The sequence below is a fragment of the Macadamia integrifolia genome, unplaced genomic scaffold (genome assembly GCF_013358625.1).
Source record: "Macadamia integrifolia cultivar HAES 741 unplaced genomic scaffold, SCU_Mint_v3 scaffold1218, whole genome shotgun sequence".
In the NCBI taxonomy this organism is placed as follows: domain Eukaryota; kingdom Viridiplantae; phylum Streptophyta; class Magnoliopsida; order Proteales; family Proteaceae; genus Macadamia; species Macadamia integrifolia.
This window is the reverse complement of record NW_024868121.1, coordinates 114,340-133,873: the sequence shown is the minus strand read 5'-3', so window position 1 is coordinate 133,873 and position 19,534 is coordinate 114,340. Positions and strand designations below refer to the sequence as shown.

At 40.8% G+C, this 19,534-nt stretch overlaps 1 pseudogene; it reads right to left on the bottom strand.

Annotated features, from left to right (window-relative positions):
- Window positions 1-14,683: 14,683 nt before the first annotated feature.
- Window positions 14,684-18,970, bottom strand: LOC122063140 (annotated as a pseudogene).
- Window positions 18,971-19,534: the final 564 nt, after the last annotated feature.

The following is a 19,534-nucleotide window of genomic DNA, read 5'->3' as shown; positions in this document are numbered from 1 at the left end:
TGTGAGGTGTGTTGGATTTATCTCGATCAGCACTTGCACATTAGCGAGAGACCTCAAGACTGCTTTACAGTGCAAATGGGACACCATCAACAATCCCCAAATGGAGATATTTACCTGGGACTTCTTGAGTTGAACCAAGAGTGGGTTCTCTAGCTCTTTCTTCATACTGCTAGTTCTGGCCTCATTAGCTCTTGGCTGCTTTACTCCTGAAGCCTTGCCCTTGTAGTCTTTCCCACTTCTAGTTTTCATAACGTTGATTAGTTTTTTCATAATAATCTCGGTGGGATAACTATCTTCATCATCACTATTGGTTAGGGTGATTATCCCCATCATAGAATCATCTTCTTATGATTCTCCTTCCCTGCTTAGTGTGGGAAGTCAAGGACCTCCACAAATATCCATCACCCTGGCTCATAGCTTCTTTACTGCATTTAAAAGCTGTTGGAATGTAGCGTCTATCGCCTCTGCGATTGTGTCATCTGGTCCTATTTCCTCCAGATCAACCAATTACTCCTGGTAGTAAAGATCACTGACGGTTACTTCCCCTAACATTTTGTCAATTTCTTCTACCTTTTCTTCATTCTTAATGTGTTGGAATACACTTCACACAGTTTTTATTCCAACTTAAATGTAGAGTATTGTTCATCCATATAAATTTGCACGGGCTCTTCAGATTTCCCCTCATTTTTGAATTTGATGTAGAGTCATCTCCTCCTATGCAGAGGGAAGGGTAAATGCCACCTGTTGGATCAACTATCAGATCATCACCACCAATAGCATAGACTAAGAAACATGTCGGATGTGATTAATATTCTGACTCATCATCATAACCATTGTACCAAGGCCCCTGGTAGTCATCCCAATCTGGATACCCATCATCTTCTCGAGAATCAAAGTCATCTCCATCCTATTCATCTTCATTTTTGTCCTCATCGTCATCGTCATCATCCTCTTCTTTGCTGATTTCACTCCCACTTGATTCTTCATCAGATTCCTCAGGGCCATCAAATTCTATGGCATCCAAACGCTCATAGTATTCAGAGAGTACAGATCGAAAGATTTCTAGGGTTGGTCCTATCATTACTGGCTCGAAGTTGGACCAGTCCTGACTCATCATCCTCTGTGTCACTCCTTATGTGGATTAAGGAAGTGTATTCTTTGATCTGCTCCCCTATAGTCAATGTGGTTACTGCTCTGAGAAGATCAGCTATAATCTCTTCAACTACCTCTGGTTTATCTTCTGAAGTTACAACAGGCTAAATTAGAGAAGTGGGATCACTCTCTTGGTCTTCCCCCAATGCATTTACTGACCATGTTGATGAAGTCATATTTGGGGAGTCAGGTAGTGCAAGCATATCCTTCTAATCGTACCCATCCGTTCATCCTTCTTTTGGGTTATACACCGAACCTTGAGAATGGGATTGGTATGAAGGTGATGAGGGATATGAAGTGGGATGGTATGAAGATGGTGTAATATGAGAGGTAGGATATGAAGATTGGGGGTGATAAGATGAAGAGGTTCCTCCACTTTGATGGTGGGGTAAAGGTTGATGATATGGCAGAGGCTGATAATATGGCAGAGGCTAATAATGTGGCGGAGGCTGGTAATACAGTGCGGTGGATTCTTCTGATGAGGAGAGATAGATGGGGGGCACTCGATCTTTTGACTCTTTCTCTGATGATTCTCTTCTTCTGGGGGTTCTTAAGACTCCAGCCCTTTGACTCATGATTTTCTTATAACCGCAAGCATTCATATGATTCTTCTGAGCTCTAGGTATAATGAGTTGAGTAGGGTCACTCTCTGTAGTTTCTTCATCTAGATTGTTCACATGATCAGGGAGTGGATTGGTATTGACATTGGGAGGCTATTTGATCTTGACCTCAATGGTTCCATTGTCTACCAAGTCCTGAATTGCATGCTGTAAACCCAAAGATATTTAAGTATTGTGCCCCTTCTGAGTGTGGTAGGCACAATACTCATGATCCCTATACCAAGCTGGAAGAGGGTTACCGATCACTCTTGGAGCCACTATCCCTAGCAATCCTTGCTTTTTTAACTTTTCATATGCGACTGTTACGGGCATTCCCAGATCAAAAAACTACCTTCTTGGGTGAGGAACCTTTTGGGCGGGTGCATCTGCTTGTACTATGAAGGGCTACGAAGAAGTGGCTGGTAAGACTGACTGCTAAACTGCACTCACCATATTAGTGTTCGGACCCTTTCCCCGTCTGACATGGGTGCTCTTGCTTGCATCTTGGGAGGATCCTTGATACTGGGCCTCTCTCATAATTCTGTTCTCTACCCGTGTGCCAGTGCCTATCAAGGAATCAAAAGTTTGTAAATGCTGATAGTAAAGAACATCATAATAGGGCTTTGAAAAGTTATCTATTAACATCTCTACCTACTCTGCTTCTAAAGGCCTATCTATCATCTTGGCGGCCTTGTCTCTAAATCTCATCAAGAAGGCAGTGAATCCTTCTTTAGGTTGTTGCCTCAATGTCTCAAGCTCCCAACGTTTCACATCCACCTCAGTATTGTAGGAGTACTGTTTGGTGAAGGCCTTCACTACTGTCGCCCAATTCTGAGTTTCTGATGACTCCAACTGCATGAGCCACCTTAGTGCTGGTCCTGATAGGGTTAACATGAAGGCTTGCCACATCTGGTTATCTGCAAGTTGCCTCGACTTGGCGATGCTGGGGAAAACCTTAAGATGAGCCTTGGGGTCTCTTGACCCATCAAACCTATTAGTCTACCACTTGAATTTTTTTGGAATTCTTGCTCCAAAGAAGAAACTCATTTCCTCAGAATCCACTGCTTGGCCTTTTGAGCCTTTTCCTGCTTGAATCATGTTCTCCAACTTCTCTAACTGCTCTCTAAACTTCCTTTCTTTCTCCATCTTCGAAGGCTCAAAGTGGACGTATTCTGTAAATTCCTCTTCTTCATCTTTGATAACTACCCTAGGAGGGAGGACCCTCAAATAGGCCCCTCATTGACCATTCAGACGGATAGGTGAAGATCCTCTTTGACCTGTTGGTCAAACATACTCTGGTTCCCCTGAGTCAATTCGGGAAGAATTCCCATGATGACCTGTACCTCCATTCTGGTCCACATCTCCCATTGTCGGTGCTGGCTCATTTCTGGGATCAGCTATGGGAGGGTTCTGAAGTGTACATAGTATCTAAGCTATCCCTCTTTTGACGTCAACTATTTTTGTCTGCACGGTCTCCACGGGATGGACACAGGCTTATTCGGGTGTTTCCATGTTGGGTGGATCCATGCTTATTGGGCTGTAATCACCTGGTAGTAGACAATCTGGAGGAGATGATGGAGGTGATTTTAGATTTAGGCGAGTCAACCGATTACCCTGACCCGTCCAAAGGGACCATGGTGAATACTTGATGTGTGGAATTGTGCCTGAACCAAAAGTAGCTTACTTTAGGATTCTTGAATTCCCAACCCCTTGTTCATACATTCACTAAATTAATAACCAATGATTCATCCAAAGTCAGTCCGCTAAATGGTAGGGGTGGATAAGGTTTGATGCCCCTGGTCCACCTAATGTCATAAGTGGGAAGTTCATACAAATGGCTTATTGAGAATATTCCCATAAGATATTCTATGTAATGAAGTCATGCTTTTCTTACTCTTTTTCCCACTAGGTGTCCTTCCTCTGGATTTTTCTTGGGACTTCTCGAGACTTGATGTGACTCTGATAGGATTGCCCCTGAATCATATATATGGACATTTTCCTTAAGGAGGAGGGACACCTATCCAAAACTCACTTTGGGAAAGCAATTCTTTATTACTAGAATATAGTGTAGGAACATTCCTTTTCAAGTCCACAAACAAGTTCTACAGTTAGCTTATGGCGCTTCTAGCTTCTTCATCTATTTTCTACATAATTCGACCATACGGTGGATGCAATAGGACCGACAAGGCTTCCTTGATAGGATCTATATACGAAAGGTACGTGATCCTTTTGATATACACGTAGGTACGAGATCAAGGGAGTGACTGCCTTGCCCATTACTCATGACTACACACGAGGTTAAGCAATTGGCCACGGGGTGGTGGAACCGTGAGTGATTGTATGCAAAAGTGTAATGTAGGATAACCATCATTCGATCTCAAAATGCTGTAAAGTACTCATACCTCCCCGAGAGTGCTGGTACAAATACAGACATCCTCGTTGTTTGATGATGCATTCGATCTCAGAATGCTATAAAGTGTACGAACCTCCCCGAGGGTGTTGGCACAAGTACAACATTCTTACCATTTGATGATACCTTTCATTCTTGTACAAGAAGTGGGTATCATTTGCTCTCAGAGCACTCTCCATGATATACACTGACCTCCCCGAGGGTGCGAACATGACAGGGAGTCCCTCGTCAAATGATTTCACTTCGAGCATGTTGCATGATGCAGTTAGTGAATACAATTACAAACATAGGGTTAGCCAAACATATTTTCAAACAAATGTGGTGAAAAATGTTCTTGCATTTGAGGTAGCATCTAGTATTGGAAGCTTGACATTTGTCCCGGGTGGAGTCGCCACTGTGAGGGTAGTGGCCAAAGATAGGCTTTGCATCCCTATCCTCTCTCCTCTCTCTCTCTCTCTCTTCACCTTCATGTGAGGGGGAGGGGTTCGTGTCATGTGTGCTTCACATTTGGGTCTTGCACCACCGTATCATCGTTTGGAGATACATAGAGGCCTATTTCGCAAGAGTGTAAAATTCATCATTTGAGATGAGGATTTTGATGATGGTCCAATTTGGGGATTGGGATCATGCAAATGGGATTTGGAGTTGCCACTTAGGGTTATGGGCCTAGGATCTGGGGGTAGGACCGATTCCTGAGAAAAGGGCCTGAAATTTGGTCTGGTTCAGAGATTTAGGGTAAGTGTCAGGTTATAGAGTTGGGAAGGTCTTAAACACCCAATCTGCCCGGTTCAACTAGTCTTCTTGCTAGATGCTTGAGAACGAATATTTTTCACAATTATTACTATTCCGCATGTATGACTAAATTATCATTCATATATACATTAATTGAATTCAAACTATACACTGAAACAAGGTCTGTTTAAAGTCTACATTATAACAAGTTGGTTGAGAAATTATACTTGAATTTGACCCTGTTTTAGGTCAAGAGGGGTGGGCCCCTGTTTGGTACTGGCTGGGATAGTCTTTCGGATTCTCCTAGCTCAATGGAAGATGATCTTTACCTCCAACTTCCTTTCTTGAGAGATGCTGATTGTGATAGTATTCAGACAGAGTTTCAGCTAGGAACGGTAGCTTTTGGATTTGGATTTAGATAGAGCTTTGGCTAGGGAAGGCCATTTCTGGCTTGGGATGAGGTGGCACTCCGGTAGAGCTTCTGCTGGGGATAGGCTAAAGGAGGGCTAGGCTGAGGTGGCACTTTGATAGAGCTTTCTCTTGGAATGGCTATTTTTAAAAATATTACAGGGACACTCGACAGGGGTTAGGCTAGGAAAGGCTATTTTTGAACAGAAACGGGTCAACCTAAAAATGGATTGAAGAACTCCAAAGTCCCAAAGGACACTTTGAAGATCCAAACAGAGTTTCAGATCTTAACAAAGATCTCTTCGTAGATCCTAAGAGCCTCAAAAAATGGGGGTTTTCTATCTCAAGAATGCTCAAGAACACTCAGTAACACTAAAAAACACTCAAGGGAAGTGGCTCAAGAACATACTATTTTTGGCTAAAAACTAGATCTAACTAAGAATTTGGATTGAAGATCTTCAAGATCCCGAAGAACACTTCGAAGATCCAAATGAGTTTTCGGATCTTGATGAAGATCGCTCCGAAGATCAGAAGAAAATAAAGAGGAGGTGGGGAGGAAAATTTCACTCTAAAAGGGGATTCTGGTGTGTTCGTGTGTTTTTTTCTAAGGGAGGGGGTATTTATAGTTTTTCCTAGACAAATAGTAGATGGGGAAATCCCTTTATCCAGTGGATGAAAAGGGGGGCTCTTGCCTAAAGTGAAGAGATAGGATTTTGTTCCAATGGGTAAAGGGGGGGTTGAAGGTAAAAATGGGTGGGGAGGGCTTTTGTCCAGTGGGTAAAAGGGGGTTTTCAGAAAAAATGGGAGGAGAGAAATTTTAGCTGAAAAAAGGTGATTTTTGAAAAGCAAGAGAAGAGAGAAAGTTTAGATTGAAAAAGTGGGAGGAGAGAGAAGGTTTAGTCAAAAAAGGTAATTTTTGAAAAAGCGAGATGAGAGAGAAGGTTTAGCCAAAAAAGATAGTTTTTAAAAAAACGAGAGGAGAGAAGGTTTAGCCAGAAAATGTAGTTTTTGAAAAAGCGATAGGAGAGAGAAGGTTTAGCCAAAAAAAGTAGTTTTCATAAAACAGAGAGGAGAGAGCAGGTTTAGTCGAAAAAGGTAGTTTTTGGAAAAGTGGGAGGAGAGAGAAGGTTTATCCAGAAAAGGTAGTTTTCGAAAAAGCGGGAGGAGAGAAAAGGTTTAGCCAAAAAATGTAGTTTTCCAAAAAGCGGCAGGAGAGAGAAGGTTTAGCAAAAAAAGGCAATTTTTGGAAAAGCGGGAGGAGAGAGAAGGTTTAGCTAGAAAATGTAGTTTTTAGAAAAGCGGGAGGAAAGAGAAGGTTTAGCGAGAAATGGCAGTTTTCAAAAAGCGAGAGGAGGGAGAAGGTTTAGCCAAAAAGATAATTTTCAAAAAAGCAAGAGGAGAGAGAAGGTTTAGCCGAAAAAGGTCGTTTTCAGAAAAGCGAGAGGAGAGAGAAGGTTTAGCCGAAAAAGGTAGTTTTTGGAAAAGCAAGAGGAGAGAGAAAGTTTAGCTGAAAAGGTAGTTTTTTAAAAAGTGAGAGGAGAGAGAAAGTTTAGGCAGGTAGTGCGGGTGTGCAGTGGTGTGAGCATGGTTGTGTGCATGGCTGTGGGGCTATGTGCATGGCTGTGTGCATAGCATGGCTACATGCATGTGCTGTAGCCTGTGGGCAACCAACACACGTGCAGGCAGGCCTGTTGGCCAGAGTGCGCAGCACGCAAGTGAATATGGGTTTTTTCAGTGATGATTATGGGAGATCCGTCGATCCAATTTTGGTGTACTATATATCATCGGAATCATATTTCTGAGCACTATTCATTTATCTGGTCATCGTGATTGGATTCCTTCATATATGAAAAGTCAAAATTAGACCCCTTCTCTCTCCCACATGGGGATTTCAAGGTTTTGGGTAGGGGAATGTTTCCATCAGCACCTTTGTAGGTTGAAAGCTGAAAGTCATACCAAAGATCCATATATTTCATCATACCCAGAGGAGCGTGACAAAATTGGGTGTCTACAACTGGTTGTCCACTTACAGAGCCAGTGTGCTATGTGTAGAAAAGGTGATAATTTTCAAACCCTATGATGTGGGAGAAAAGCCAAAGAAACACAAAAAGATCATTGTGTCAACACTTCATATGAAGAAGTTACTAGATCAAGGGTGTCAAGGCTACTAGGCATCAGTGACAGATACTGAGGTAGAGGTCAAACCATTGACCCAACTGGATGTGGTAAGGGAATTTCCTGACATGTTTTCGGATGATTTGATAGGATTGCCCCCGGACCAAGAGACAATTTATTATTGACCTACTTCCCGGCTTAGTACCAGTGTCAAAGTTCCTTACCATATTGCCCCATAGAACTGAAGGAATTACAAGTGCAACTTCAGGACCTTCTAAAGAAGGGATTCATTAGACCTAGTGTGTCTCCTTGGGGAGCACCGGTAATGTTCTTCAAGAAGAAGGACGAAAACATGAGGTTGTGTATTGATTATCGGGAGCTTAACAAGCTTACCATCAAAAACCGGTACCCCTTGTCAAGGATTGATGAATTTTTTAATCAACTACAAGGTGCTAAGGTATTTTCCAAGATTGACATTAGATTGGGCTACCACCAGCTCAGATACAAGGATAGTGATGTCAGCAAAACAGTCTTCAGATCTCGGTATGGACATTACGAGTTCTTTGTGATGTCATTTGGACTGACCAATGCATCGGCTACTTTCATGGACTTGATGAATCGGGTATTTCAAGATGTTTTAAACAAGTTTGTGATTGTGTTCCTTGATGACATTTTGGTAAACTCCAAGAGTGCAGAGGAACATGTTGTTCACCTGAGGCTAGTGCAGCAGTGTTTGAGAGAAAAATAACTCTACGCCAAATTCAGCAAGTGTGAGTTATGGCTTTCACAAGTGGCATTTCTAGGCCACATTGTCTCAGATAAGGGTATAGAGGTTGACTTAGGCAAGGTAAAGTATGTTCTAGAGTGGGACACCCCCAAGGATGTGGCAGACATTCGCAGTTTTTTGGGATTGGATGGATACTATATGAGGTTTGTTGAGAACTTCTCCCGTATTTCTGAACCAATGACCCAACTCACACGTAAGGGTGTGAAATTTGAGTGGCCTAATGCTTGTGAGAAGAGCTTTAAGGAACTAAGGCAAAGGTTGGTATCAGTTCCAGTTTTAACTATTCCGATCGGTACCGATGGTATGGTTATCTATAGTGATGCCTCCAAGCTAGGATTGGGCTATGTGTTGATGCAACATGGGAAGGTCATTGCTTATGCATCCCACCAGTTGAAGGACTACGAGAAGAACTACCCCACCCATGACTTGGAATTGGCAGTAGTATTTTTTCCTTGAAAATCTAGAGGCATTATATGTGTGAATGCTTGTGCATGAACCCCACCCCTCACTGAGCAAGTTGGAAGCTCACACCATATATATGCCCCCTTTTAGATGATGATGCAGGTACGGTCATGCCTATGGCTTGTGACTCTCTATCCTCCAAACCCGAGTACGGAGTGAGTGACTGGTGGATGCCGGAAGCAGGGGAGCATGACCAGGATTGTGCTTGTGACTACTGTGCATATGTGGCGCCATGAGATGCCTGACGTATTTTGGATATTCTGATTCCGCTCCAGTGATTTTATATTTTGGCTTATTATATATAAAACTTGAATTCTTGTAATGGAATAACTTAGTTATGTATATATTATATCACTAGATGTTCCCCATTTTAATTATGATTCTGCTACTATACTTTGATTCTGCTACAGTTGGTATGGTTTGTGTTGTGAGATTGTTTATCTTAAGGTACTGCTATCAGAGATCTTGGTAGGTTTGTAAGGCGGGTACGCATCTTACTCATACTACCGGTATTTCTAATGGTAAGTTAGGATTACTGGAATTGGGGTGTGATAGTTTGTGATAGACTTACTCCCAAGGTTGACACATGTCTCGAAACCCCCCTACTACATGGTCCCCACAAAGTTGAAGGAACTACAAGTACTACTGTGAGATCTTTTGAGGAAAGGATTCATTAGATCTAGTGTGTCCCCTTGGGGAGCACCAGTACTGTCCGTAAAAAAGAAGGATGGGAGTATGAGATTGTGCACTGATTACCAAGAGCTTAATAAGCTAACCATTAAGAACTGGTATCCTTTACGATGGATTGATAGCATGTTTGATCAGTTGTAGGGTGCTAATGTATTTTCCAAGATTGACCTTAGATCGGGCTAGCATCAGCTCAGGATCAAGGGTAGTTAGCGCAAACATGGTGATCTTGGAAAAAAGTGGTCTTATGAGGTATTCTTTGTCATTGGGTTCTGCTCTCTATTATTATCCCACTTGACGATTCTTTCTCCTCTGGACACTCACGGAATGCACTTCCTTGATGATTTGGCATCTCATATGATTTGACTAGAATCACCCCCAGAATCACATATACTAAACCATCGAGGTGTCATTCCCTATTTTTTAGAGAGAATCTTTATCCGACAACCCACTTGAGAGAGAGCATATTCGTAATAGCTAGAATACATCATAAGAACGCTCCAACCTAGATCTCAAACAAATTTAATCGGTCAACTTGTGGCATTCCTAAGGGTTTCTCATCTATTTCCTACATGATGCGAGGATAAAGTGGATGCAATAGGACCGAACAGGCTTGACAGGATCTATATACTTAATGTATGTGATCCTTTTGATATACCCGAAGGTACGGTATCAAGGGGGTAACGTCCTTGCCCATTACTCGTGACTACACACGAGGTTAAACAATTGGCTATAGGGGTGGACAGAAACGTGCTGTGAGCATGTGCAAAAAGTGTATTGTGAGAAGTACTACAATACGAACTCAAAATGCCATAAGGTGCGTGGACCTCCCCAAGGGTGCTGGCAAGATAATGGTCATCCTCACCATACCATTGTGCTTCGAGCATTCTTGTATAAAAAGAGGGTATCATGTGATCTCAAAATACTTAGTATATCATACACTGACCTCCCTGAGGGTACTGGGACGTTAAGGAGTATCCTCGCCACATGATTTCACTTCGAGCACAATGCATGATGCAATTAGCACATTACAATTACAAACATGGGTTAGCCAAACATGTTTTCATACAAATACATTCAGACGAATATTCTTGCATTTAACGATAGCATCTAATATTGGAAGTTTGGTGTTCCCCGTGGAGTTGCCACTGTGGGTCTCACGTCACTACATCATCGCTCAAGGAAACATGGGACTATTTCACGGGGCTATTCACCTAGGGTATCTTCTAAAAAAAACATAATAATAACAATAAACAAATGGAGTCTCCACTAGGGTTAGGGTCTAGGACTGAGATGTGGGCCCATTCCATAAGGATGGACCAAAGAATGACTCGGTTTGGTCCAGAGATCAGGGTAAGAGCTAGGTTATGAAGTTGGGAAGGTGTTAGGCACCTACTTCACCCAGTTAAACCTGTCTTCCTAATAGATGTTGATTTTCGAATATTCCCCTTTTATATCCTAACCCACATGCATGATTATGCTATTAATATACAATACTATACACATGCTATATTTAATGTAAAGTTTACATTATGTTTACTCTGTTGAGGAATTATACCTGATCCTAACCCCTATTCTGGGTTAAAAGGAGACGAACCTCGGCTGGTGCTTCGACGGCTCTGATGAAGATCCCTGACTCAGACGTGATTGACCTCAACTGCTGGGCTTCTCTTCCTCGGAGAATCTAGGCCTCTGGAGACACTTCAGACTTTGGCATGCTTCTCAAGGGTGAGAGATGGAGGAATTTCCTCACTCCACTCTTCCCTTCTCTCTTCTCCCCCTTATTTCTTCTTTTTTTTTTTTTATTCTCTCCCCTTTTCTTTCTTTTTTTCTTTGTTCCTCTTGGTGGAGAGGAAGACACTATAGGTATCAACCCTTCCGCTCTTACGGGTTTGTCCCAAATAGTCACGGGCTTGACATAAATTCCTTCTAAAAGTAGTTTTTCACATTTTAAACACCCACAACATACCTTTTTATTTGAAAATTGGCGGGTCCGCCAAAGTCACAATTGTTTCCTTTAAAACCCTCTTTTTCAGCAAAAAAAAAACCTTTTTCCCTTTATTTTTCCATTTATTTTTATTTTTATTTCCCTTTTTTGCGTGAAAAATGGAGGGCCCGTGGGGATTCTGGCGGGCCTAGGAAGAATTAGGGTTTGAGTCAAACTATGGATCCCCGTTCTGACTTTCTGGAGCGATTTTAGGAGATTCGGTGGTTTGATTTTCGCGTGCATATATCGTCGGAATCGTCTTTTCGAGCACTATCCAATGGTATGTGTTTTGAGCTCCTTATTTGCACTTAAAAATCGAGAATAGCAAAGAGAGGACTTTTGTCCTTTTGCCACTTGTGGGTTTTTCTGGCAATCCTTATTCATGCTGTTCCCACACTATCGGAGAGTATTTAGAATTAATTAGTCAATATATAATACGTTAGTATCGGGTGCCACAAGATCGGGTCCGAATGGGCCCAGGGCCGGATTAGGGTTTTGGGCTGTATTTAGGGTTTCAAGCTGATTCGGAGCACTGCCGAGATCAAGATTGAAATAGGGTTTAGGGTTGATTCTCAAGTCACTATCGTTATCTAGATCATCCCCAAAGGCCTAGATTTAAGTGATCTAGCCACCAAATTCTCAGTCCTCAAATGGCTGCCAGCTCAAAACCTATAGAAAAGTGAAAAGTCTAATTCAACACTCATTTTTAGGTATGGGTATTACATTACAACTGATGAACACCTAAGTAATACTGAATATATACAAGGTATTGTTCAGAATACAAAGCCAAATATTTACAATGCTATCTATAGTACATTTCATATGCACAAAAAGTATCAAAATCAGAAAATGATCTCAATCATCTTCACAGTGCTCCGTAAGCACAATCATCACATATGCATTCCTAATCATACTCCACAAACTCCTAAACCCACAACTCATTAGCCACGGTGCTAGTGTCTTGCCACATGGTGTCGCCTGAGAACCTGTCTTTCTATCTAAAAGGAAACATAACCGTGGGGGTGAACTTCACTAATTCCAGTTGGGGTGGGAGCATGCAAGAAAATGAATCTAAAATGATGTAATACATGAACAACCAAGGTTATCATGATGCTAATGTGTATTCATTTTATTACACAACCTAAATTATAGTACTAAGTCTAAATATGGTAGTAGTGCTACTACAACATAAGTGGTATCCTAATCTCAGAATTTGCCATCTGTCACCCAATGATACAAGTTAATTGTGAGTCAGAACCATACCTATCCCTACATACGCACTTCGGTTACTCGGTAAGCCCTCAATAACCCCTCAACTGCCTTGGCATCAAAATTACCATTGCCCATGCTAGGTTGTGTCCGCCTTTGGCAAGAATCACATTTTAACTCTGACATGGTATTTCAGAAAAGTTCACGGGACCTACCATAAATGGGATTAGCCAATACCTTTCCCCTTATTGGTAAGGGGTTATAGCTCCAGGGTTGTTATCTTACCAGCATATATACTAAGTGAGTGCAGATTCCATCAAAGGCTATAGATCTGAGAAATTACTTATTGGTGGATGGTCACTAGGTGGTGTTGGTCAATCGGTGGTCATCAGTCGGTGTAGCTCTGGAAGTGGGATCTCTTCCCAAATTTCATTCTAAGATCTCCATATCCTTTTTAGCTATCTATGGTCTAGTAAAATTTTCATTGCATGTAGATGATCTTACCATCATCCACAATTTCCCTAGTTTTGGGAGCTTGTCTCACCATAGGTTGCATGCATGCAACTCAACTTGGCAATTAGTAAAATGCAAATACAGAAAATACACCTATGGACCACATATTACAGTGTGAGTTATCCTACAATCTAAGTTAGGTTCTAATATGAAATTTGGAGGAAAAGGAAAAGATAATTAAGTTGAGATTCTCCAAGCTCTGTTGTAGGGCTCTGACTCCCAACTTAGGGATATGCTCCCTAACTAATTCCCAACCCAATCCATAGACTTAGGTGATAAATCAGTTAGGCCCTTGATCCCTTATTGATCCAAACAAAGTTAAGAGATGAGAGGGAGGGAGAGTTTATGAGAACTCACTTACCTAGAGTATGATTTGCATGTAGTGTAGACTCCTCCTTACTTCAACTCCAATATCTCCTTTTCCTCTCTTCTTCCCATCTTCTTCCTCTCCTTATTTATTCAATTGTGAAATACACCACCCAAATGACTAAAGTCTATTTGGTAAAATAAAGTGCTTTCTATAACAGTGATTATTCCTCAAATTGATACTTGTGAGCCCTCCTCCTTAAGGACTGAACACATTAATTAGGTACCTCACATGATGTACATGGAAGCCATCGGAGATGAATTGGAGAACACAGTATGCAAACTCAGGGCCCCACGAAGAAATAACCCATTTTGGAAGTATAGGACCATCGATGGATGGCTGTCCACTAGTGTTGATCAACCAGTGAGTTCTGTTGAATACAATTTAACTGGAATTTCTCCAGTGCACTTGCCCTACTGATCATGGGGTCTTGTGTGAGACTAAGTATAATGACTTAAGCATGCCTAATCCTCACAATTATGTGGATGTTCCTAAAGTTAGGACACTTACCCATGTTTCCTCAAAAGATTGAATCCCCCCCAATTTAATCGACAAGAGCTACACTTACAAGTAAGATCATTACTCCCTTTCTTACAATGTATTGTTGCAACCCAGTAATCACTAGTACAATCAATTCCATGTTATTCATCTGTGATCTAGATCATAACCCAAATTAGGGCACGGGTGTAGCACTATGGGATCCTCTCATGGAGAATTTTCCTTCTTTATCTAGGATTCTCTAAGCACTGGTAGCTCGATCGCTCAGTTGAGCGATGGTATGGGAGGTTGGCTCTTCAGAGATGACCCACAATCACTCTTCAAAGGTGACCCATGGTCACTCTTCAAGGATGTCCCATGGTTGCTCTTCAGCAATGACCCATGGTTGCTCTTCAAAGATGACCCATGGTCACTCTTCAAGGATGGTCACTCTTCAGGGATGATGCAGTCGCTCTCTCCAAACTACTCAGTCCCCACCTGTTAGGCCACATGTTACTATCAAATTGGTCGGTATTTTTACCCTCATCTAGTATTCAATTTCAACTAACTGTTTATGTTAAAAAAACATATTTAATAAAATTGATAAGGTTTATAATCTCAAAAGGTAATGCAAGATGACAAAATAAAGAGGACATTGTAAATTAGGTCAGGTTTGGTTACATTCAGGTATACCCAAAACTAAAAACCCAAAGTATCATATGCTACCAAAGAATTAAAGAAAAAAAAAAAAGATCTCTCTGAGGGTAAGGAAACAAATTTAAACGGGTGAAGTGGCATTGTCATCTGTAGTTTCTATGGACATTTCCTCCAGTGATATACCCTTAGATTCAGGAACCAAGAAAGTAAAGAAGCATCCTAGTATGTTGAAAATCGCAAGCACTAAGAGAGAATATCTTATTCCAATACCAGCAAGGTACCCAGCATTAGCCTTGGACTTGTCTTAATTCTGAGCAGCATATAAGAATCCAAAAGCCCCTATAATTGCACCAGCCTTCCCTGATGCTGCCGAGATACTGTGGCATGTTGATCTTAGTCTTGCTGGGAAAATCTCTGCTGGGACAATGAATGTGGTGTTGTTGGGTCCAAAATTCGCAAAAAAGAAGGTAAGTCCACATAGCACAACAAACCATATATGGTTTCTAGGAAGAGTCCACTGATGGTAAGGGATAGCTAGGGCAAACATGAACACTGTCATAGAGAAGAAACCCATCAATTGAATTGTAAATCTTCCAATATGATCGATCGTGAAGACCGTGAACCAATAGCCAGGCATAGTCCCACATAGTGCAACTAGGGTCTGTGCTCTTGCAACCTTGAAAACCTCTTCAATTGCATTCATGGTTTTTGCCGGCGGGATCCAACCAACTGCACTAAATATGTGTTTCTGGAATAGGTTCTGGCTATAGTAGGCAATGTCTATCAAGAACCATGTGGTTGCAATTCCCAACAAGTGAAGCCCATGCCGATGAAGGAACTCCTTGGAGAATAGACCAAAAGAATTGGCTTTGCTCTCTGCTATACTCTCAACTTTCTGCTTTTCTTGAATCTCAACTTGGAGAACCTTGGACATGTCATTCGCAGGTTTCTCTGCATTCTTGGAAACTAATGCAGTGTAACGAGCGGTTTTCAGCGTCTTCATGCGCCAATAGTATGTCAATGCCACCGGAATAGCCCCAAACATGAGAATAATCCTCCATACATAATCAGCTTCAGGGACAGTTGAGCCAATGGGATCAACAGAGTAAGTGGGTGCTTGGAATTTATGCTTGAAAATAGATGAGACAATGATAGCCACAACCCCACCAGCTAGAATTTCGAATCCTTGCATTGCAAAAACAGCAGCAATGAAAGCCCCTCTAGTTTTCTTATTGGAATACTCAGACATGATAGTTGCAGAGAGAGGGTAATCCCCACCAATTCCAAACCCTAACCAAAACCTGAAGAAGCATAGGGTTGCCATTACAGCCTTAGGGTTGCTACCAAAGGAAAGGCCAGAGGCAATGGAAGAGAAGTTCATGATCATTAGGGTTACACCGTATACGTGCTTGCGGCCTAACTTATCGCCTAGCCACCCAAAGAAGAGTTGCCTAGCAAGAGTACCACATAATGCAACTCCGTTGACAGCCGAGGAAATATTGGGAGGAAGGGAACCAGGGTTGGAAGATCCTTCAACATAATAGTAAATATGACCAAGAAGCTTAGTGACAAGGGAGATGCAGAATAGATCATATGCATCAGTGAAAAATCCCATTCCGGCGACGATTATTGTGGTGAAGTGATACCATTGTGTTTTAGCTCCACCTAATACATTCAAAACTTGAAGCTGCTCTTTGCCTATGGTGGCCTAAATCTCCTCAAAACCCAGGATATTAAAGAACACTGCCAAAAGCACAAAAAAAAATTAAAAAATGAAAACTTTAATAGTGAATCTATTGTGCTATTACTCCAAAATAGTATGGGTTATTAATCCTTAAATCAAGGAAGTTGAGAAGTACATACCCGTAGAAGTTTATTCTTGATGATCTCTACTATAGTCCAATGGCTTCAGAGGAACTCAACGAAAAGGAGAAAGAGAAAGAAGAGATATGGAGGAGAGATTGGGTGAGAAGAGATGGGAGCATATTTTCTTTTATAAAGGAGAGAGGTTCTGGGTAAGAGTATGAGGAGTTTGCATTTTGTGTTTGAGTATGAATTTGAGTTCAGGGGTTAGAGAGAGGAGAGATATTACGTGGAGACGTAAAGTAAGAATGAGAAGAGTTATAGTTTGAGTGGGAGAGAAAGATATTTACATTGTTACATGGAGGAATGAGTTTGTTATAAAAGTCAATGGGGGAAAAGAACGCTCCATTATCTTCAAACTCAGATCGGATTGGTTCAGTTTCGGCCAGATTGGATCGTTATGGCTGATATCAGATCTGGATCGAAATCCTCTATGACGTTCGTACTTGGTGGAGGCTAGCAGAGGTTATCTGTGATGGCTCGTCAAGGTACTGGTCTGAAATCTTGGTTTTAAAAATGGACCGGATGGACCAAAACTTATAGGATGAATCGGAGTTATAGTCGCGAATCTGAGCTGATCCACCCAGAGTGCTATCATCGTCATTGGCGGTGGAATACCTAGGCTATTCTTCCTCCAGCCTCGGCCAAGAATGGACACCAACATTGTAGTTTAGACCTTCTTTTGTTTTTTCCATTTTTACTATTTTCTCTATGTTTTCACCTTACAAGGTGAGAGATTTTTCAGGTTTGGAAGTCATTTTGGGGGTTTTTTTTTCTTGATCTAGGGATTTCTTCCACGGGGTCTTTGGTGTTGAGTTCTTTCGGTCCTATTTTGCTTTTGACTCCGTCTAATTAGGAGGTTAATTTTAATTCTTACTTTGGGTTTTTTTGGGTTGTGTCTTGGGATCGTGTGAATAAGTTTTGGGGATTTGAGGTTTCTTTACGCTTAAGTTAAGGATTGGATTTGTTCCAAACTCTCTAGTTTATTGAGGAAGATGTCTGAGAATGTGGAGCTTCTTTCTTCTATGGAACTGAAACCTGGAGTTTGTTGTTTGAGATCTTTTGCTTTCTCAATTTTTGGGTTGTTTATATGGTGAATGAAGGACGTAATCCGTACTATATAATAACAAATAGGATCTTGCCATATATTCATGGAATCATAAATTAATCTATAAGGGTCGACGCATACCGTTCACCATCGACTATGAAGAATTCACCACCATCCTTCTGCAAACCCAAGCACGAACACAATGGATTCTTTAGGTTTCTCCCACTAGCTCCCCTTAATGCTCTCTTGGTGATAGAGCCAATAATGAGAGTAACATTAGGGTAGGAGGAGGACCTAGAATCCTATTAAATAAAGTTTGTGCACCCTCCCATCAAGGTGTACCAAATAGGGTAGGACTCTTTTCCCTAATTAGATAAGGAGTGGGTTTCCTATTTGGAATCCAATTCTATAATATTAGTATCGGTCAATTATCTGATTGGTATACGGGATAATAATAGAGAACATTCTAGAGAATATTGTTACAATCTCCCACTTGAACCATATGACCACATAATAACAATCTCAAACATAATTTGGATTCCAATATCAAACTGCAGTATTTGAAAGTAAACTCATCAACTTTACGTCATCACAATCATAATACCATATTTGAACAAAACTACCAATGTGAATCATGGCGGTTATACATCATATAATGACATACTTCCTTCTATAATCACAACACTAGTAACCTCATCCAAACAGGTCCAAAAGTAGGGAATAGACTAGAAAAGTCTATTACTAAATGGTCCAACATAATATCTCACATATTAAATAAAATGTGTACACATAATAATAAAGTGAGAAATATTCAAAAACAATAAGTATCATGATCATTTAAATAAGTAAAATTGTCTAACATAATATGACCATTACATCAAACTTTACATATACTCATATCCGTTATAAGATCTGTAAAGCGTTTAGGCGCTAATGCCTTGGTCATAGGATCAACAATCATCAGACTTGTCTTGATGTGTGTGATAAACACTTCTTGTTTCTAAACTGATTCCTTCACAAAATTGTACTTTACTCCAATATGCTTCGCTCTACTTGAATGCTTATCATTCTTGGAGTGATATATGGCAACAACATTGTCACAATACATTCTTAGCGACTTTGAAATAGTGTCGACAACCCGAAGTCCTGAGATAAAGTTTTGTAACCAAATTACCATAGATGTGGCCTTAAAGCATGCAACAAACTCTGCTTCCATAGTAGAAGTAGAGACACAAGTCTGTTTCTTGGACTTCCAAGAAATCACCCCACTAGCAAGTAGAAAGATGTATCCTGATGTAGATTTCCTACTGTCGAGGCATCCTACATAATTAGAGTCTGAATATCTGATCACTTAACTGTAAGTAAGCATGTACTCCCTAGTCCCCTTTAAATACTTCATCACCTTCTTTGCTACAACCCAATGATCCATGCCAGATTACTCACATATCTGCTTTACATACCAATAGTAAAACTGATATCTGGACGAGTACGAGTCATTACATACATAAGACTCCCTTACTACAAAAGAATAGGGAATATCCTTCATTTGTGCTCTTTCCAATGGGGGAAACACCTAATTTGCAATTCATCATGCCATATCTTTTCAAAACTTTGTTAATATAGGTTTTCTATGAAAGCCTAAGTATTCGATGAGATTTATCATGAAATATCTCAATGCCGATAACGAAAGAAGCCAAACACATATCTTTCTTTTCAAAGTTCTTAGAAAGAAAGGTTTTTGTATCACTCAACAAACCAAAATCATTACTAGCAAGTAAAATATCATCCATATATAAGACCAGAAATATAAATTTACTCCCACTAAGTTTCAGATATATACATCTATCAAAGGTATTCTCAACAAATCTGAAGGAAACAATGATGTAGTTAAATTTAATATACCATTGTCTGGAAGCTTGTTTAAGTCTGCACACTAGATTTACTTTTCCTTGATCACTAAATCCCTCAGGTTGGTTCATGTAGACTTTCTCATCTAAATCCCCATTCAAGAATGTAGTTTTCATATCCATTTGGTAAAGCTCTAGATCATAATGAGCTACT